Source organism: Staurois parvus, unplaced genomic scaffold (assembly GCF_062004578.1).
Source record: "Staurois parvus isolate SC_StPar_1 unplaced genomic scaffold, SC_StPar_1.0 ptg000287l, whole genome shotgun sequence".
NCBI classification, from domain to species: Eukaryota; Metazoa; Chordata; class Amphibia; order Anura; family Ranidae; genus Staurois; species Staurois parvus.
Genome location: NW_028318083.1, coordinates 1,726,048 through 1,749,198, shown reverse-complemented (window position 1 = coordinate 1,749,198; position 23,151 = coordinate 1,726,048).

Below are 23,151 nucleotides of genomic sequence, written 5' to 3'. Positions count from 1 at the left end.
TTATCTTCATGTCTGGTTATTTTTTATTACATATCTTAGAAAAGGTCATCATCCTCAGTTCTGATTCTTTTTCATTTAGTTAGTGAAGGAAGGAGTTGGTTTAAAGTGTCAGTAAATCTATATTTAATATTTCTGTTTTGAGTAGATGCTAATGGGCTGAACCAGTAATGCCTTGTTATCTCTCTCCAGGATAGAGATTTCTTTTTACAGTTCCCAGTTCTTCGTTCTTGCACATACAAGTCTTACTCTACATGCTAGACAGGATGTAATATAATTGAAAAATCCAACAAATAAAATGGTGCCTGCTTTTTTAAAGGCTGCCCCTGGTGGGGGGAAATGAGTACTGAGGTACGGCGCCATTTGTCCAAGAGAAAATTGACACATTTGGCAAGTAGATTTGGTATTCAGTTGTGAATATTTGAGCACACTGATTTGTCAAGAAGGGAACTGTGTCAACAGCCGATATACATCTTTGATAATTGTTTAATGAAAACAGAACATTAACAAAAAAGTTTTTATTAAAACAAATCACTTACAAAAATATTTTGTAAGACTTCTGCATTTTTTAATGTAATGAAATGCTGTTTAAAATATATTTGATTTATTTATGAATTTTACTATATTATATTGTAGTCTTAAGTCATAACATGATTGCCAAATGGCAGTCTACTGTATATATTTGTCAGTCTTTACATTGGAATTTCTTGGCAGTGAGTATGCTAAGTGTAATGTAATATCAGCGTTTGGTGAATCATCCACTTTTAAGATGAAATGTAAAAGTAATAGTAGGTAGATGCAAAGGTAAACGAAGTGCAACCCCAGTAAGTACTGTTACATTAGGAAACCAGCTTGAATAATTTTAAACCAACTTAAGTGTTGCTATAATTTAACTACAAGTCAATTAATTAGATAACAGGAGAACCAAGCTTTTCTGACTTTGTGCAAACACCTCATTAATTTATGGCTGCAGTGACTGTGTGGTCCTATTTCTATAACTGTAGTAAGGTGTGCATCCTAGCTCAGACTAGACAGTGACGACTGTCAGACAGTGACAACCCCAGATAGTTATTGTACATTTGCTGAAACGCCATGTTGGCCATGCTTATACTATTCCAGAAAGTCAATAAAGGCAGATACTATAAAATCAGGCCAAATTCCCAGTACAATAAATGAATGTGCCACGCTTTCCAGGCTAGAAAGGGCTCTAGAGCTTGCACAAAATAACGTTCCATTTGCAAATATATATATATATATATTTTTTTTTTTTTTTTTGGATACTATATCCAGATATGTCTATACATGAAATTTTGTTAAATTAATTGATAGCTACAATGCTATGGAAAAACATATCATTAGTTAACATGGGTGTTACTGATGTTTACAAGTTTGGTCACTGTAAATAGAATGGATAATGCCGCAGCATACAATCTGTTACATACCATTGGCTTTACATTTTTACTCATGCCTTAGCATTTTATATAGTATACTGCTTAAACGCAAACCGATTGTTGTGACAGCATCTCTGCTTTTCCTTACTGCTCCTTAAAGCGTTATCACTTGATTTATTTAATAAATTTGAAGCCTGAGCAGTGTAGTTTCTATTGGAATGCTTCCATGCTGTGTTTGTTGAAGTGCTAAGTAATTTGCTTCTAGTGGAGGCACATATCATTTAGCACTACAGTGTATATTTAACAGGATGATGAAAAACACATTTTTCATCAATTCACAGGATAATGATGATCATCTTAATTCTCATTTTTTTACATTAAATTTATCTCCAAGGGGAAAGCATTCTTTTATATCCTCTTTTCCCATGCAATGTTTTCCTTTGCAGCTGACAATAAGTAATATTGGCCATACTATAGCTATATAGCTATAACTGTTGTGACTGGCAGTAAGATTAATAAAAAAAAATGTTGCTTTCTAATTAGGAAGCACTAATAACCTGTAGAAAATGTTCAATATGTAGTTACAGTAAGTACACAATTTTTTTTTATACAGGGTAGGAAGGATGGGTAGGAGGATGGGGGATGGAACATTTTAAGAATAGTTATAGATGGGCTTTTCTTCCTTATTTGCAGACACTATGCTATGTTTTATCCTGCATGGCTATGAACTGTTGCTAGGGGAGAAACCTATATTTTTGATACAACAGTGGACACAGCTTCATGGATTCATAAAAAAGCAAATATAGGGGCAATAAAAATGAAATTGGCATAATAGTTTATTTTACCTCTGATAATAGTAGATACATTATATCAATTCTACAGAGAATTCTATGTCTCCAAAAGACCATACTCAGATAAACAATTAAGTAATTATTTAGAACAGATAACATTATCGGTTCATGAGTGGGGAAATATAGAATACTTAGATTCTTATTTTCCTTTGGATGTGCTGGCAAGAGCATAGAAATGCTTCCTAACAGTAATGCCCTGGTTGCTAGGTATTCTAGCAGATGTATACAAGTCCTACAAATAAATCCTTTTGTCATCAGCATTAGATGCCATTATTGCATTTTTTCAGCTTTATTCATTACCAGCCCGTATGTATGAGGTGATATTGTTGGCTATATTGCAACCAGATAAAGATGCATTATATCAAGATTCATATTTCCTGATATCCAGGGCCGGCGCTAGCACTAGGCAAACTAGCTAGCAGCCTAGGGAGCACTGCCACCTAGCATGCAGCCACGGCCATTGGTTTCCCTACTCTCCACCATGGCCAGATCTAGGGAGATTTCAGTTGTGCCCCCCCCCCAAAGCCAGTCTTTCCATGGACGCTGTGCCTGGCTGCTGAGTGCCTTCCCCCATCCCCACACTCATGGCTGGGGCAAGGGGAGAGCAGCCTGGAGCTTTGAAGCCTGCAAAGGAGAAATGACTGGAGTGATCCGAGAGGTATGAGCTGTGTTCTCCTCTCCTGCTCATGGAGTGATCCTTCATAAAGCAGTTGACACAGGATTGCTCTTACATCGGCATGTTCTGTGTTTGATTGATTCCCTGGATCCCTGCTGCCGAGAGATGAACGGTCATTGACAGGGAGAGGGGCTGTCAAACTGTGTACAGCCTGTGTCATCTGCTGTATGGAGGATTGCTCCACTGACAAGAGTGAGAGCACAGCACTTCTACTTGGTTTCCTGTAAGTTTGGGGGGAGGGAGCTTACAGGCTGGGGGGAACTGTACACAAAGAAAGAAGGGTGAGGGTTACCTATCCTTTGTGCTGAGCTGAGGTTTGTGCAGGAGGGGGGATGGGGGGGCTATTTGTGCTAGGAAGGGTAATGGGGATGATTGGGGGGATCTGTCTAGGTGGGGAGATTGAAGGAAGAGAATGTGTGTGTGTGGGGGGGGGGGATTGGATGGATTTTTACTAGGAGGGGGGATTGGGGGGGAATTTGTGCTAGGAGAGGGAGATTGTGGGTAATTGTATTAGGAGAGGGTATTGGGGGTGATTTGTATTAGCAGGGGGGATTTGTATTAGAAGGGGGGGGTTTGGGAGAGGGAATTGTACTAGGGGGGGATTGGGGGGTTTGTGCTAGGAGGGAAGATTGGGCGGGGGAATTTGTGTTAAGAATGGGGCTAGGAGGAAGATTTGGGGGGGAGTTTGTGCTAGTATAGGGAATTTGTGCTAGGAGAGGTGGTTGGGGCAGTTTGTGTTAGGAGGGAATATCGAGGGGGGAATTTTGCTAAGAGGGGGGATTGGAATGAGTTGTGCTAGGAGGGAGATTAGGGGAGGAGGAGGAATTTGCACTGGGAAGGGTAATTTGGGGGGGGGGGGGTTGTGCTAGGAGATGGGGAAAGTGATGTCCCCAAGTAGGGACATCACTGTGCATATAAATATATACATTCTGAATGATTCCTTGTGAATTTTGCCTTTGCATGCAGAATTTGTATTATCATAGGGGGTTAGAAAGAAGGAATTCTTAGATCTTTCTCCCTCTGAGGGTTTGCACTTTTCACAATTAGTGATCTTGCCTGTGTGATCATCTGGCTTGGTGTATGTGCACTAACTTTATTGCATGTGCACGCATAATCTATCTACATGGGCGCCTTGCATTTTGTTTCCCTTTTATAATTATATACATAGGGAGGTTGGAGGCTTATGAGTAAGTCTGTATGATTGCAGAATCTTCTGTTTTTATGTTTTTATTTAATTACTGTATATATACAGTATATATTTTTCTAATTTTTATTCTAATTTGTATACTGTGTTGGCATTTTTCTATTTTATTCCTTTTTAACCACTTGCCTACTGGGAACTTTCACCCTGTTCCTGCCCAGGCCAATTTTCAGCTTTCAGTGCTGTTGCACTTTAAATGACAATTGCGCGGTCATGCAACACTGTACTCATATTTGTACCATTTTGTATCTTTTTTTGAGACAGATAGAACTTTCTTTTGGTGGTATTTAATCATCACTTGGGGTTTTTATTTTTTTACTAAACAAACTAAACAAGACAACATTTTGAAAAAAAAAAAGCTTTTTCTTTGTTTCTTTATAAAATGTTGTAAATAAGTAATTTTTCTCCCTTACTGATGTGTGCTAATGAGGCTAAAAGGTAGCACAGACAGGCTCTGTGACGTACCATTACATCTCTCAGGGCATGGGCACTGGTGCGCCCCTGGGACACACGGCGGTGTAATTCTTTGATTGCTGTGTCTGCTGGACACAGCGGATCACAGTGCTTGGTATCTGGCCACTGTGAGCAGTCAGGGTATCATGTGATCTTTATGACCATACATAGCAATTACATGACAACATGTAAGCAAAACTGTTATGAATGGCTTCCATTCAGGAGAGATTGCTTACTATTGTGATGCTGTGATTGTCGCACAGCAAGCACATGGTACATGGCACCCTGTAAGCTGTAGCCAATCACAGCATCACGATAGTAAGCAAGCTGTCATGAACACAAGACATTCATGACAGTAAAAACTATTGTTTATAACAGTGATCATCATTATTATAGGCAAAAACAGTGTTAAAAAAAATCCCTGATCATTACTTTACAAAAAGGCATCATTGGGAGGGTATTTGTACCGTCTTGGTATTTCCGGGCCTCAGTAAATGAGATGAGGCCATCAGTACATCAGGATTTTCAAATATACAGTATATACCACAGTTGAAAGGACATCTGGACTACACAGCATGGAAGAGGGTTTGAGGTTTATTCCTCCCCCTCTCTCGACAAGACTTTTTTCCCCACCTTTGGATAGCAATCTGTGCCTGACCATACCTGATGACTGTTAGTGCCTGGCCATTACGTTTCCGTTTGAATGAATGATGACAGTGTCTTCCGCAAGTCTTCAAATGTATTTGGACTCTTTTCTTAATCAATGGTTGTTGGAGGCCCCTCCTTGTTCATCCAGAAACTACAGATTTATATCTAGCAGGAGCTATCTGAGAATGTGCTGGTATCATCAGCTGAAATTTATGTTTTGTTTTGTTCCCTGAAGAAGTGGGCTGTGTCCCACAAAACGCATTGGAATTCACAAGAAAAACACCTCTCATGGTTTCAAGTGGATAACAATCACTTGTTTTAAAACACCTGTGATGTTGTCTATTTAGGTGTTTTTTCAACACCATTATATGTCTCCACTGTCAACCATGTATTTTTATATATTATTTCTATAGTTTAGTTTTTTTGTTCTTATTTAGTGGCTGTTATTAGTTGGGGCTGACACCCGTGACACCATTGCGTCTAGAATGTCAGCCACAGCTTAGCGACCATTTCTTTTTTGGTAATTGTGTTTTTATGTTTTTCCATGTTTATGCCTTATCAACTTTTTAACCTAAGAAAAGGTGTTCAATTTTATCTATTGTCTATGTATTTCTACTATACCTCTATTGTTATGGTGTGGTACCTTTAAAGCCCCATTAGCTTTTCTGGTTAGGGTCCTTTCAACTATTTTCCTTAGGGGTGTGGTACCAGTAAAACCAATATACAAGGTTAGGTAGAGTTATTTTCTCTCCATCTCCCACCCTCTCCCTATTCAGTGTATATATACCTTTGTTTGTAGACTCTATAACTTCCACACAGACTAAATAATATATACTGATTTGGACTATGTTTAATTACCGGTACATTATTTTTTAACTTCAGGGCATACCTTGTAATATTGTGTTTACTGTACATATACATATGCAAGCATAATGTACTTTCCATACATTGAATATGTTTTGTGTTTCTCTTTTCTTGATCTATTATTGCCCCTCTCCTAAATAATGTTTTTAAGCATTTTTTTGTTTGTTTTGGATTTTAATCTCAATCAACTTGGTATGTTCAGTTAAGTTGACATTAACAAAATGTGTCTTTTAATCGATGCATGCTTGTTTTCTTTGAGAGCTAACGCACCAATAAAGTCTCTTAGTAGCTTTTTTGACTGCTTTTTGACAGTCATCTTTTCCACTGTTACTTGCTACAAACTTGATGACACAAAATTGGATTTCACCACATTCACTGACAGTGGAGGAATGAATATTGTCACTCAATATGAATTTGAAACTAAAGCAGTTGACTTATTAGCATACAGGAGCTTAAAACAAATTTCTAAAGATTTGGTCAGAATGGCTTCAAGTATCAGGTTTGTTACTGGATTGGTGAGCATATGAAAGATGTTACAAGCTCAGAAATGCCTGATTGGAGGAATATCTTTTTATTTATTTTTTTACAAACAGGATGGAATAGATTTGAATGTATCATGTTTTAAACATTTAATGTTGAGTTATCTTTTGTGTTTTTTATTTGTTGGATGTGGTTTGTTTTGTATTGATATTTTTTTGATATATGTGTGTTTGTCTGGAACATATGTTTTTCAATAAATAAAATAAGAAAACAAAAAAAGCAATATCAGTTAATTAAAGCTATGATCAATAACTGAAAGAGGAAACTGTATTAGTAAGCCTATCATGATCACCACATTGATGAGTTGGAATCAGTCCAAAAGAAATTACTTTGTAAACCAGTTTTAAAATATAACAGGCATGTTCGCATTAAGCCAGATAATATTCAGGTACTTGATTTGTATTGGATATGTGTCTTGTGCCTGAATCCCACTGTAATGAACTAGCCCACAAATCACTGCTTAATGGGAATCTACTTATACATATTGCTTAATTAAAAGTTGTGAGCTTATTAACATGTGTCTTTGGCAGTGAGCTTTGGAGATGTAATCTCTGTGCAAATCAGACTGGGTTGTAAAAGTTTTATAGATCAACAGTAATATGAGGTTTTCTACTCTGATATCCAATCATTTTGCTAACAATGACACATAGTACGAAATTTACATTTTGCATGTTTAAACTGTTGGGATTATAGGTAAGAGAATACAATTTAGATGTGTTACTATTCATCAGAAATAAATGCACTATAAAGATTAGATCTATCTATCTACATATACAAGGCAGTAGATTCCAACACCAGTATTGGTTCAAGAAGGATATGTGCAAAAGCTCATGGTGCAGGATAGGTGAATATGTAAGTAGTAGTTATGTTTACATAAGGGAAAGTTGGTGCTAGATTTACGTGGAGAATAAGTGTTAGCTCTGTGCTGAAAACTGATAATACCAGTCCCCTATTGTTGAAAGCTAATGCACATATCTAATATGCATATAACTGATTGCTACTATGAAAAATATAACATGTCTATAAAATGTCCTTATTTGCACAGTCAATAATTCCACTGCTTTCATTTGACATGTGAACCACAGTGGTGTAACAAGGATACAGAATGTTGATCATTATGCTATTTTCCTAACCAATAAACTAAACAGAAGAATATGGTTGGAAAGGAGATGTCACAAAACCCCAACTCTGTAGTCTATTCTCTCGGTCCTCCTGCCCAAGTTTTCATACACACATTTTCTGTCTTGACTTTTTTTGACTGAAGAATATGAAAAGAGTGAACATATAAGTAGCAAATCCATTCAGGACAAAGCAATATATTTGGTTTAAGGCAGCCCCACCAACACCTCATACCTTCTTTTTTACTCTATCACCACTCTGGCCACTGGGTAAAAAGAGAATAAGCCCTGCATGGAAGGTTCCTTTTAGGGTAAACATCATTTTTTTTTTTACCCAAATGAGGATATACCCCCCCCCCTTCCTGACCAGGCAATTGCTTGTGATACAGCACTGCATTACTTTAACTGACAATTGCGCGGTCATGCAAAGCTGCACCCAAATAAAACAAATAGCCACAAATAGAGCTTTCTTTTGGTGGTATTTGATCACCTCTGCAGTTTTTACTTTTTGCGTTATAAACAAAAAAAGACTGACAATTTTTTAACCACTTGCCTCCATAGAATTTACCCCCCTTCCTGACTATGTAATTTTTTTGCGATATGGCACTGCATTACTTTAACTGACAATTGCACGGTCATGCAGCGCTGCACCCAGATGAAGTTTGTGTCCTTTTTTACCACAAATGGAGTTTATTTCGGTGATATTTGACTGCCTGTGTGCATTTATTTTTTGCGCTATAAACAAAAAAAGACGTCCAAAATGTATTCTGCTACATATCTTTGCTAAAAAAAAATCCCAATACATGTAAATTATTGGTTTAAGTAAAAGTTATAGCATCTATAAATGTCAGTATATATACTTGAATTTCTCTTTTATTTATACAAGTAATGGCAGTGATCAGCGACTTATAGCGAGACTGCAGCGGGCATTCTGACACTGGGGGGGAACTGACTAACTGTCATTGACATCCCCAGTGACACTAATACAGTGAACAGTGCTAATAAAAAGCACTGACACTGTACTAATGATACTGGGCAGGAAGGGGTTAACATCTGGGGCAATCAAAGGGTTAAGGCAAGGAATCTCTGGCCGGGACCCGGTGATTGACAGCTGTAGCCGCCAATGACAGCGTGGGTAGGGCCGCGCGCCCCCCACCCAGAAATACAAAATCACACATATATATATATATATATATATATATATACAGTGTATATATATATATATATATATACAGTGTATATATATATATATATATATATATATATATATGTGTGTGTGTGTGTGTGATTTTGCGCAGCCCTGCCGCCCTGTAGCAGTATTTGTGCTATAGGGCGGTAGGGAAGCAGCTATTTTCAGCTATAAAACATATCCAATAAAAACAGTTCACAGCAGAGGTGATCTGCTGGTGGCGCGCTCGCCCCTGTGAGGCTAAAATGTAAGCACATGTGATTTTGCACAGGAGGGCTGCCCTGTAGCAGTAAAACCGCTATAGGTCAGTCTTCAAGTGGTAAGCTTCAAACATAAATAAACATTTTTACTTTGAAAAACATAATAAGAAATGGTTTTCTAAGATAACAGATATTAAATCAGATCTGATCCCCATACTGTACATGCCTAGACATCTGCTCTTACCTTGACAGGTCATTAGAAGCTGAAAAGCTTGCCTGCTTTGGTGCATAACAACAATTTGTGTGATTTAGTGAGTCCATTCAAATCAGTAGGTTTCCAAAGACATATCCTCAATTCACCACAAAAACCAAGCAACTGGAAGCCCTTGGGACTTTGTGAAGTTGCTTTAAAATAATTCTGTAATGGTTCTGTGTGCTATGAAAGGGGTGACCCAATCCTAACTTTATAAATCAATCAAAATGCCAGCAAAGTGTATGGCACCCTCTTGTAATATCACTCAAATCGTCTGTACTGTCAACCATAGTTCCTTCCTACCATGTAGCAAATCAAAAAACTTTAACCTTTTTACATACACCAGTCAAATATATATTGATATCAGTCACACTTGCCTTTAATCAAGTACTGTTATTTTACAAGATCTCAAATATTGTGTTGCATTTTGAAAACTGTAGTTACATTCTATTTCTTGTTTCCTGTTGACTGCTGTTCTGGGCTCAGCTGTGTAGTACTGTACATTTATAATACCATAAGTTACAGACCAGAGAAAATAAGACAAGGCTGAACAGATATTGTGAGCTGTAGTGGATCAACATTTAAAGCTACCACACCAAAGTGTCTAGTACAGCTAGAAAATAATAGAGAAAAACAAAACAGAGGGTGCACCGGCCTTGTGCATTACCTTTAAAAATATGTTTATTAAATTAAAAGAAGGTATTCTACTCACAAAAGTACATGAATATAAGCACATCATATGAGACCGCTCTGTCCAATTCGCACTGCGTTTCTGAATGGTGATGAGAATGATGGACATCCAAAATGGTTGACGCGTTTCAAGGACTAGCCTCTTCCTCAGAAACGCAGTGTGAAATGGACAGAGCGGTCTCATATGATGTGTTTATATTCATGTACTTTTGTGAGTAGAATACCTTCTTTTAATTTAATAAACATATTTTTAAAGGTAATGCACAAGGCCGGTGCGCCCTCTGTTTTGTTTCTCTATTAGTACTTTTGAACTCCACGGTTCTTTGAGGGCAGCAAAGCGTGCATATTCCAAGACATTCGTTGTGTGATCCCTATGACATAGAGTCCATTCCTAAGCGCAGGAGTATCTGGGTTTTCCACTTTCACATCACAGCTAGAAAATAGGTTGATTTGAGTGAACTGTTTCACTAATGCAGGTCACAGACTGCTATTGTTGAGGATTCAGTACAGATACAAATTTGCTATGCTTCATTTGTATTTCTATAGGAATTTTCATTGTATTATTGATAATATTTCAGCACTGCCCTTTACTAGAGTCGCAGGTTTAACCACATGCCGCCCAGCCACCGCATATAAACGGTGGCAGGGCGGCGCTCGTAGGCAAAAGCACGTTTTAAAACGTGTGCCTACAAAACAGGTGGGGGGCGCGCACAAGGTGCATGCCCGCCCTACCTGTCCCGCAGGTGTCAGCAGCGGGTCTCCGCCGCCGGGTCACGGCCGGTTTTTACCGGCCGTTTTCCCGCGATGAGCGGTGAACACTGACACAGAGCAGGGCTGCATTGTTTACACACAGCCCTGTTCTGTGTCAGTTCTCTGACAGCTTGTGAGAAGCTGCAGAGTTTCTCTCCCTCGATCAGCTCCCCCCTCCCTCCCCCCGTCCAGAACACACCCCCGCCCCCTAGTAAAACACTCCCCTTACACTGCAAATTCTAAAAATGTTAACCCCTTCCTCCCCAGTGACATTAGTACAGTTTCAGTGTTTTTTTTTCACTGATCACTGTATTGGTGTCACTGGGGATGTCAGTGACCCCAAGTCAGCTCCCCCCCGAGTGTTAAAATGTCCGCCGCAGTCCCGTAGTCCCGCCATAAGTCGCTGGTCGCCATCATATGTCGCTGATTGCCGCCATATGTCGCTGATCGGCGCCATTATTAGTATAAATAAAAATTAAAAATCCCAGTATCTTTCCCGCCATTTGTAAACGCTATAACTTTCACGTAAACCAATTAATTTACACATATTGGGGTTTTTTTTAGCAAAGACATGTCGCGGAATGCATTTTGGCAGAAATTTATGACTAAATTTGATTTTTGCATTTTTTTTACTGGACATGTTTTATAGCAAAAAGTCCAAAATATTGTTTTTTTTTCCGCAAAATTGTCAGCCTTTTTTTTTATAGCGCAAAAAATAAAAACCACACAGGCGATCAAATACCACCGAAAGAAAGTTGAATTTGTGGGGAAAAAAAGGATGTAAATTTAATTTATGTACCGTATTGCATGACCGCGCAATTGTCCGTTAAACTAGCGTAGCACTGTATAGCAGAAAAATGGCGTAAATTGCAGTATTTATACCATAGATTGTAGACGCTATAACTTCCACACAAAGCAATCAATATACACTTATTGGGATTTTTTTTACCAAAAACATGTGGCAGAATACATTTTGGCCTAAATTTATAACCAACTTTGAGTTTACTATATATTTTTTATAGCTGAAAGTAAAAAATATTGTTTTTCTTCAAAATTTTTGGCCTTTTTTTGTTTATAGCGTGAAAAATAAAAAGCGCACAGGTGATAAAATACCACCGAAATAAAGCTCTATTTGTGTGAAAAAAAGGACGTCAATTTCGGTTGGGTGCAGCATTGCATGACCGCGCAATTATCAGTTGAATTAGTGCAGTGCCGAGTAGCAAAAAGAGGCCTGGTCATTAAGGGGGGTAAATCCTCAGGAGGGCAAGTGGTTAAAGGTTTGGTTTAAAGTTTGGTTATACTAGATTATGCTCTATTCCTGTGTCAGTAGTGTTTGATGTAAGTGTTTGGTGTGTTCTTTTTATAAACAAAGCTATTTATGATTTTACTTTATAAAAAGAACACACAGGAGCTCTTTTCTCCTCCTTCAGATCTATTGTATATGATTGTATATGATGAGGAGCCAGTGTTGAGATTTCCTAAGAGAGACCTGCTAGGAGGTAATAGTGCTGTCTGTTTAATTGTCATTTATTTTTTGATGATCACATCAATTGGATAGCGGCTGCACTATTAATGTAATTATTCATTGTGATGCTGTGGTGCAGTTCTAATTTTGTTTGATAGGTTGACAACAGTTTGAAAGGCCTCTTAGAATATTCAGAATTCATTGACACATGCATGTGACATGCAGTTGACCTTTTTCAGGCCTGCATTTGACCTGCTTCTAGTGGGTTTTGGATTTCCATAAGACTTTAATGGGAATGCAAAACCCATCTGATGCAAACAAAAGCCTATCAACATAAGCCTTATTACTGTTCTGGAACATAATGAAGGCATGAAGACCTACAGATCACTGCAGACTTAACAATCATGTCTCACCTGCTTACTTACAGTCCATGTGCATGTATGAAATGAAATATTGCCTAAATGTTTGTCTGTTGTTGTCATGGTCAGGGGTCAGGCTTGGAGACCAGTAGCTATAGCAGTGGAGAGACTCCTACCAAACAGCAGGACAGGTATACAATCAGGTAACCCTAGGGAAGGGAAGGTGCAGGGTCTAAGTACTAGCCAATATTCACCAGAGCTCCTGATGATGGAGGTGGGTTTTGCAGCATGTTAGTACCAGGTCACGGTCCTCAGGATCACCCCACAAGGAGCTGAGCAAGCTGGGGTCCAGTAGCAGATATAGCAGATAGGAATAAAGCAGAAGCATAGTCAGTAAGCAAGCCAAAGGTCAGTAAAAAGTAGTTGCAGGTTGGGCTAAAGCAGAAGCATAATTCAAGACCAAACCAAAGGTCGGTAACAAGTGGTAGCCAAGGTCAGATGGCAGCAGAAGTGACAAGAGTGAGATATTGACTGGAGAGAGCACAACAATCTGGAAAACAGGAAGTGCAAATGCATGGTTTTAATAGAAAGTTCATAGGAGGAGCAAGGTTTAAGACAAACAAGAGACAAGGGAAGGTGGTCTTAAGAGATAAGACAGGGAGCTGCCCAGCATCTCAGGTGGCTCAGCAACAAGACTTCCAGACACACAAGAGGTCCCTGCTTCAGATCCAGGTCCTGACAGTTATGCTCAAGCCTTGCACATTCATTCTCACATTCCTCAGCCACTTTCAAAGCATATGATTCTCCCATGGAAGAGAAATCCATCTTTCATGGCTGAATGTTGTCACACCAACAAACACCATACATACACTATACGATCAAAAGTTTGTGGACACCTGATAATCTCACATACAGTTGCAAGAAAAAGTATGTGAACCCCTTGGGATTACGTGGAGTTTTGCATGAATTGGGCATAAAATGTGCTCTGAATGTCATCTAAGTCACAACAATAGAAGAACACAGTCTGCTGAACATAATACTACACAAACATTAGATGTTGCCATGGTTTAATTGCACATAACATGTAAACATTCACAGTGCAGGGAGGAAAAAGTATGTGAACCTTTGGACTTAATAACTGGTTGACCCTCCTTTGGCAGCAGTAACCTCAACCAAACGTTTCCTGTAGTTGCAGATCAGACCTGCACAACGATCTGGAGTAATTTTGGACCACTCCTCTTCACAAAACTGTTTCAGTGTAGCAATATTCTTGGGATGTCTGGTGTGAATCGCTCTCTTAAGGTCATGCCACAGCATTTCAATCGGGTTGAGGTCAGGACCCTGACTGGGCCACTCCAGAAGGCGTATTCTGTGCTGTTGCAGCCATTGTTTTGTTGAATTACTTGTATGCTTTGGGTCATTGTCCTGTTGCATCACCCATCCTCTGCGGAGCTTCAGTTGGCGGACAGATGGTCATACGCTTTCCTGCAAACTCTGGAATTCATTTTCCCATCAATGACAACAATCCGTCCAGGCCCTGAGGCAACAAAGCAGCCCCAAACCATGATGCTCCCTCCGCCATGTTTTACAGTGGGGATGAGGTTTTGATGTTGGTGTGCTGTGCTTTTTTTTCACCACACATAGTGTTGTGTGTTCTTCCCAAACAACTCAATCTTGGTTTCATCTGTCTACAGTATAGTTTGCCAGTAGTGCTGTGGAACATCCAGGTGCTCTTTTGCAAACTTCAAATGTGCTGCAATATTCTTTTTGGACAGCAATGGCTTCCTCCGTGGTGTCCTCCCATGTATTCCATTCTTGTTTAATGTTTTCCTTATTGTAGATGTGTCAACAAAAATGTTAGCATGTGCCAGAGATTTCTGTAGGTCTTTAGCTGACACTCTGGGATTCTTCTTTACCTCATGCAGCATTCTGCGCTGTGCTCTTGCAGTCATTTTTACAGGACGACCACGCCTAGGAAGAGTAGTAACAGTGCTAAACTTTCTCCATTTGTAGACAGTCTGTCTTACCGTGGACACATGAACATCAAGGCTTTTGGAGATACTTTTGTAACCCTTTCCAGCCTCATGCAAGTCAACAATTCTTGATCGTAGGTCTTCTGAGAGCTCTTTTCTGCAAAGCATGGTTCACATCAGACAGTGCTTCTTGAAACCAGTAAACCCAAAACAGGTGTGTGTTTTTTAAGGGCAGGACAGCTGTCAGCAACACATCCAATATCATCACACTGATTGGAGTCAAGGTTGGCTCACTCCTGGCTCCAATTAGCTCTGGGAGAAGTCATTAACCACCTCCCGTCCGGCCATTGTATATAAACGGCCGGACGGTGGCACTGCAGGGTCGGGTGGCCGTCTATAAATGGCCTCCCCGCACCCTGCTTGTGCACGCTCCCTGGGAGCGCGCAGCACCGCGACCCGGTGCCCGCTGTGTCCTCCGGACACAGTGAAACACCGATCGTCGGACGGGACCTCTGTACGAGGTCTCAATCATGTGATCACTGATTGGCCAATCAGTGATCACATGCAAAGTAGTAAGCAAGATGTCACTTTTGACATCACTGCTTACTACGTGTGAAATCTGTGAATGATCACAGAGGTCACATGGTACAAGGCTATTCACAAAAGCCTTGTACCATGTGACAAGCTGTGACCAATCACAGCTCACTCAGTTCTTCTCAATGAGTGCAAGAATGCACACAGAGAGAAAGAGAAATGATTGCTTTTACATCCTATATGGGTGTAAAAGCAATCAGTGTAAAAAAAAAAAAAAAAAAATCTTCATCACCCCCCACAAGTAGTACAGTGTCACCATGGTGACACTGTACTGCTAGGGTGACAGTATGTAAAAAAAAAAAAAAAAAAAAAAAATAATAATATAAAAAAATAAAATAAAAATGTAAAAAAAAATGTTTAAAAATTATAATTTTTGCTTATAAACTAATTTGGATTTTTTTTTTTTTACTAAAAAGATAACGGAATAAATTTTGGCTAAGATTTATGATGAAATATTATTTATTTGCAAAATTTTATAAAAAAAACACTTTTTTTCAAAATTTTTGGACATTTCATTTACATATCAAAAAAAATACAAATCCCAGTGGTGAATAAATACCACCAAAATAAAGCTTTATCTGTCTCAAAAAAAATGGTAAAAAATTAATTTGGGTACAATGTTGCATGACCGCGTAATTGTCATTCAAAGTGTGATAGCACTAAAAGCTGAAAATTGCCCTGGTCAGGAAGGGGGTAAAAGTGTCCAGTCTGGAAGTGGTTAAACTAGGGCCTCACATATTTTTTCCTCCCTGCACTGTGAATGTTTACATGTTATGTGCAATTAAACCATGGCAACATCTAATGTTTGTGTAGTATTATGTTCAGCAGACTGTGTTCTTCTATTGTTGTGACTTAGATGATGTTCAGAGCACATTTTATGCCCAATTCATGCAAAACTCCACGTAATCCCAAGGGGTTCACATACTTTTTCTTGCAACTGTATTAGATTGCAAAAATTACTGTATGTGACACCCCTCCTAATTATTGAGTGCAGGTGTTTGCAATGAAGGTTCTTGTTAATGTTACAGCATGCAAAGAAATATTAAACTGTGTTCTTCCAACCTTGTGATGACAGTTTTAGGGCGTGACTGTGCCCAAAAGTCAGGTCCAAAATTATATGGTTTGATGAGCTTGGTGTGGAGGAACCAGAGTTTCCTTTACAGAGCCTTGACCTCAACCCTATTGAAAATCGTTGGGATATGCTCAAATGCCTATTGCGTGCCGTTCAATCTCAGTACTAGACCTCACAATGCTCTTTTTACTAAATGGGTAAAATTCCCACAGACATGCTTTCCAGTGGAATCTATTATAGCCCCAAAGTGTTGTTCAGTTGTGTATCAATGCCCATGGTTTTAGAATGGCATATTTAACAAACTTGTATATTGTAGGTGTGATGGTCAGGTGTCCACAAACTTTTGATCATATAGTGTATATAGGAAAGTCTTTGATCACCCCCACCAAAAAAAAGTTAATTGGGTAATTGCACCTTTTTAAAAAATGAGGAACACCTCCAGTCTATCTGCATCTACATGAAAAAAATGAATACAACTTTCTTGCACTGATAAGCCCTTGGAGGCTGGCTCTTTGTTTACTCATTTGATGATATTTCCTCCTATTGATTTACTCCACATGCTCAGGTGGTTTTGGAGAAAAAGTATTGCATTTTATTGTTGACTGCCTGTCTGTGTATACAACCCAGCATATGTACCAAGATGTAAAGAGAGGAGGTTATGCCAAATGAGTAAACACTGCTGGCTGCAGCCAGCAGAAATGTGACTTTTCTATTTGCTTGATGTATACTGTTATATGCACTTTACTAATGCAGAGGCCAGAAAGAGGAGGAAGGAGAGAGCATTGTTTCCTATTTTTTTTTTTATAATAAAATTGTACACTGATTCTTTAAGGTTAAAATTGTTGTAAACCATTCTATTATGTAGATCTCAAAATCTAAACCTATGCAATATAAGCAAGTTCACACCTTTAATTACTAGCAAGTAATAAAATAATTAACCCAAACACAATACACTAGAGACACACAGTAACAATTAGCTAGGAGGCTAAATATAACATTTACAGCAAATTCTCATGTCAATGTAATTTACAGAGGAATGAGAAACCTGAGCAATTTTTATCAAGGGCAAATAAAGGGACAAGCTAAATACCATGTATTTTTGTCCACTATGAACAAAAAAGAAATATAAGCATGTTGATAAATGTTATTGTTTTAGATGATTTTGATTTGCATTGTAGAGATAAATTATAAATTATTTGAGAGGCATATTATGTTAAAAATGCTATACTGTCAACCTTATATAACCCACCAAAAGATCATCCCTGAATGGAGCAGCATGAATGCTTCCACACTGTGATTTCAATCAAGCTACAGCTGCCACTTTGTATAAATATGCACAGCATGAAAACAATATGAATGTGAAATATGAATAGAAAACAGAAATCTGGATGTACAGTCATGGCCGAAATTGTTGGCACCCTTGATATTTTTCCTGAAAATCAAGTATTTCACACAAAAAAGGTATTGCATTAACACATGTTTTGCTATACACATGTTTATTCCCTTTGTATGTATTGGAACAAATATAAAACAGAGGCAGAAAAGCAAATATGACATAATGTCACACAAAACCCCAAAAATGGGCTGGACAAAAGTATTGGCACCCTTAACTTAATATTTGGTTGCACACCCTTTGGAAAACATAACTGAAATCAGTCGCTTCCTATAACCATCAATAAGCTTCTGACACCTCTCACCCGGAATTTTGGACCACTCTTCCTTTGCAAACAGCTCCAGGTCTCTCTTATTGGAAGGACACCTTTTCCCAACAGCAATTTTAAGATCTCTCCACAGGTGTTCAATGGGATTTAGATCTGGGCTCATTGCTGGCCACTTCAGAACTCTCCAGCGCTTCTTTGCCATCCATTTCTGAGTGCTTTTTGACGTATGTTTGGGGTCATTGTCCTGCTGGAAGACCCAGGATCTTGGACGCAAACCCAGCTTTCTGACACTGGGCCCTACAGTGCGACCCAAAATCCTTTGGTAATCCTCAGATTTCATGATGCCTTGCACACAGTCAAGGCACCCAGTGCCAGAGGCAGCAAAACAACCCCAAAACATCATTGAACCTCCACCATATTTTACCGTAGGTACTGTGTTTTGTTCTTTGTAGGCCTCATTCCGTTTTCGGTAAACAGTAGAATGATGTGCTTTACCGAAAAGCTCTATCTTGGTCTCATCTGTCCACAAGACGTTTTCCCAGAAGGCTTTTGGCTTACTCAAGTACATTTTGGCAAACTGTAGTCTTGCTTTTTTATGTCTCTGTGTCAGCAGTGGGGTCCTCCTGGGTCTCCTGCCATAGCGTTTCATTTCATTTAAATGTCGACGGATAGTTCGCGCTGACACTGATGCTCCCTGAGCCTGCAGGACAGCTTGAATGTCTTTGGAACATGTTTGGGGCTGCTTATCCACCATCCGGACTATTCTGCGTTGCAATCTTTCATCAATTTTCCTCATCCGTCCACGACCAGGGAGATTAGCTACAGTGCCATGGGTTGCAAACTTCTTGATAATGTTGCGCACTGTGGACAAAGGCAAATCTAGTTCTCTGGAGATGGACTTGTAACCTTGAGATTGTTGATATTTTGCCACAATTTTGGTTCTCAGGTCCTCAGACAGTTCTCGTCTCCTCTTTCTGTTGTCCATGCTTAGTGTGGCACAGACAGACACACAATGCAAAGGTTAAGTGAACGTCTCTCCTTTTTATCTGCTTTCAGGTGTGATTTCTATATTGCCCACACCTGTTACTTGCCCCAGGTGAGTTTACAGGAGCATCACATGCTTGTAACATTCTTATTTATCCGCAGTTGTGAAAGGGTGCCAATACTTTTGTCCAGCCCATTTTTGGAGGTTTGTGTGACATTATGTCGAATTTGCTTTCTTTCCTCCCTTTTTTTGTTTTGTCCCAATACACACAAAGGGAATAAACATGTGTATAGCAAAACATGTGTTAATGCAATACGTTTCGTGAGAAATACATGATTTCCTGGAGAAATATCAAGGGTGCCAACAATTTCGGCCATGACTGTATGCATTTGGATTAGACTCCTTGAAATTTGACCTATAGAGGAATTAAAATTCAGTATTGATAAATAGGGAGTGTATCCAGAAGTCATGATAAGATATACAGCCTATGCCCCTTTCCATGACAAATTCCAGATTTTCATAGCACACTTAACACTTTTGTCTTTCAAGGAAAATAATTATAGAGTGTAGACATACCTAAATGTTTCAGAATGTGATGCTCAGTTCAATGCCTAGGTCAGGAATTATAGCTGGTCAGTTTCCTCTACATTTAGTAGCCCACATCACCTTATGGAAGGCAGGTCTACTGGTGCATGATTGTCCACAGATAAACATTGCTACGGTTTACTGAGCATAGACTCAGCACTCTAGAACTGAGAGAAGATATCAAAGGGTACACTTAGTCTAGGCTGGTCAGACAAGGGTAGTTGTCACTGTGGAAGAGTGTTCGTGCCACAGTCCAGAGGCTGGTAGGGATTTGTTAAGACAGTAGCTTGTAGCATAATCCAGAGAACAGTTTCAAGTTTAGGTCAGATAAAAGGCAAGTTTAATTCAGTAAACAGTCTGTCAGAGCCTAGGCCTTATGCGGTGAGTGGCAATGTTTCTTCTTGCTGAGCCACCTGGAATGCTGGACAGCTCCCTTGACAATTATTTGAATGATCCTACCTTGACTTTGTTTGTCATGAACCTTGAACCCCTTGCTCCTCCCATGAACTTCCTGATATAAGCCATGTCTCTGCACTTCCTGTTTGCCAGATTATTGTGCTCTCCAGCCAGTATCTTGCTCCTTGTCATCTCTGTTATTATCCATATTTTGCTACCACTCGTTATTGATCCTTGGCTTGTTCTTAACTATGCTTCTGCCTGATCCCAACCTGCGACTGCTCCTTACCGACCTTGGCTTGTTTACTGACCACGCTTCTGTTTGATCCTTACCTGTTTATACGCTACTGGACCTCCGCTTGCTCACCTCCTGGTGGGGTGATCCTGAGGCCCACAACCTGGTGCTAACATGCAGCAAAATCCATTTCCACCATCAGGAGCTCAGGTGAACACCGGTTGGTACTTAGTCTCCGCACCTCGGGTGATCCCACTCCTCCGCCACGGTGACCTGCCTGCGCACCTATCCTGCTGGTTTCAGGTGAGCCTTTCCACTGCTATAGCAACTGGTCTTCGAGCCTGACCCCTGATTGTGACAGAATAATCTGGCCCAAACATGGAGGCTGCTATAGCAAATGTTGTGGCTCCTCTTATTCAGCAAATTGCTGAGCTGCAGGAATTTGGGGTTACCGATCAAGAAAAAGTTGCCAAACTAGAAAATATAGCGGATAGGCAAAAAGGAGAGATTCATACTCTGCAGAGACAACTTCTCGACCAAGATGATACTAACTCACATATGCCTCAGCACCAACCATCTAAGTTTAATGAAGACCGCCACCATTACAGGGGTTTCCTTAATCAATGTTGTATATTTCCAAATGCACCCTGCTGCATTTCCTTCAGAGAAAAAGAAGGTAATGTTTATTATTGGACTTCTGACTTGGGAAGCTCTAGCTTGGGCCTCCCCTTATATAGAACAAGACAGTGGCACTCTGAATAATTTTGATACCTTTCTGATCACGATTAGAGATGAGCGAATTATTCAAAAATTCGATTCGGCTGATTCGCCGAATTTGAGGAAGAAATTCGATTCGATGCGAATTTATTCGCTACGAATTTAACTTATAAAAAGGGTTTCTAGGCTTCAGAGAGCCTTTAAATTAGTGCAGAACACTGTACCTTTAATTTAAATGCCCTTGGAGATGAGGAAGGAGAAGGAGAAGGATGAGAAGAAGGAGAAGGAGAAGGATGAGAAGAAGGAGAAGGAGAAGGATGAGAAGAAGGAGAAGGATGAGAAGAAGGAGAAGGATGAGAAGAAGGAGAAGGATGAGAAGAAGGAGAAGGATGAGAAGAAGGAGAAGGAGAAGGATGAGAAGAAGGAGAAGGAGAAGGATGAGAAGAAGGAGAAGGATGAGAAGAAGGAGAAAGATGAGAAGAAGGATGAGAAGAAGGAGAAGGATGAGAAGGAGGATGAGAAGAAGGAGAAGGATGAGAAGAAGAAGGATGAGAAGAAGAAGAAGGATGAGAAGAAGGAGAAGGATGAGAAGAAGAAGAAGGATGAGAAGAAGAAGAAGGATGAGAAGAAGAAGAAGGATGAGAAGAAGAAGGATGAGAAGAAGAAGAAGGATGAGAAGAAGGAGAAGGATGAGAAGAAGAAGAAGGATGAGAAGAAGAAGAAGGATGAGAAGAAGAAGAAGGATGAGAAGAAGGAGAAGGATGAGAAGAAGAAGAAGGATGAGAAGAAGAAGAAGGATGAGAAGAAGGAGAAGGATGAGAAGAAGGATGAGAAGAAGAAGAAGGATGAGAAGAAGGAGAAGGATGAGAAGAAGAAGAAGGATGAGAAGAAGGAGAATTCCAAGCCGGCAAAAAGTGTATCTGCAGAGCTCCGCTATTTCTTAGCGGAGCTCTGCAGATACACTTAGCGGAGCTCTGCAGATACACTTAGCGGAGCTCTGCAGATACACTTAGCGGAGCTCTGCAGATACACTTTTTGCCGGCTTGGAATTCTTCTTATTTTCATCCTACTTCTTCTTCTTCTTCATCCTCATCCTCATCCTCAGAAGAAGAAGAAGAGGATGAGGATGAAGAGGAAGAAGAAGAAGAAGAAGTAGGATGAAAATAAGAAGAATTCCAAGCCGGCAAAAAGTGTATCTGCAGAGCTCCTCTATTCTGCAGATACACTTAGAGGAGCTCTGCAGATACACTTTTTGCCGGCTTGGAATTCTTCTTATTTTCATCCTACTTCTTCTTCTTCTTCTTCATCCTCATCCTCATCCTCAGAAGAAGAAGAAGAGGATGAGGATGAGGATGAAGAAGAAGAAGAAGAAGTAGGATGAAAATAAGAAGAATTCCAAGCCGGCAAAAAGTGTATCTGCAGAGCTCCGCTAAGTGTATCTGCAGAGCTCCGCTATTTCTGACAGTTCTCTGACATTCACTCCATACAGCGGTTGAAACATTGTATCTATTTGTTTCCATAAATGGAAACAAATAGATACAATGTTTCAACCGCTGTATGGAGTGAATGTCAGAGAACTGTCAGAAATAGGCTATTTCTGACAGTTCTCTGACATTCACTCCTCAACCGCTGTATGGAGTATTGAATGTCAGAGAACTGTCAGAAATAGCCTATTTCTGACAGTTCTCTGACATTCACTCCATACAGCGGTTGAAACATTGTATCTATTTGTTTCCATAAATGGAAAAAACGAGATACAATGTTTCAACCGCTGTATGGAGTATTGAATGTCAGAGAACTGTCAGAAATAGCGGAGCTATTCTTCTCATTCTTCTTTTCATTCTTCTCATTCTTCTTCTCATTCTTCTTTTCATTCTTCTTCTCATTCTTCTTTTCATTCTTCTTCTTTTCATTCTTCTTTTCATTCTTCTCATTCTTCTTTTCATTCTTCTTTTCATTCTTCTTCTCATTCTTCTTTTCATTCTTCTTCTTTTCATTCTTCTTTTCATTCATTCTTCTTCTTCTTTTCATTCTTCTTCTTCTTCTTTTCATTCTTCTTTTCATTCTTCTCATTCTTCTTTTCATTCTTCTCATTCTTCTTCTCATTCTTCTTTTCATTCTTCTTCTCATTCTTCTTTTCATTCTTCTTCTTCTTTTCATTCTTCTTTTCATTCTTCTCATTCTTCTTTTCATTCTTCTTTTCATTCTTCTTCTCATTCTTCTTCTTCTTTTCATTCTTCTTTTCATTCTTCTTCTCATTCTTCTTTTCATGAAGAAGAAAAGAAGAA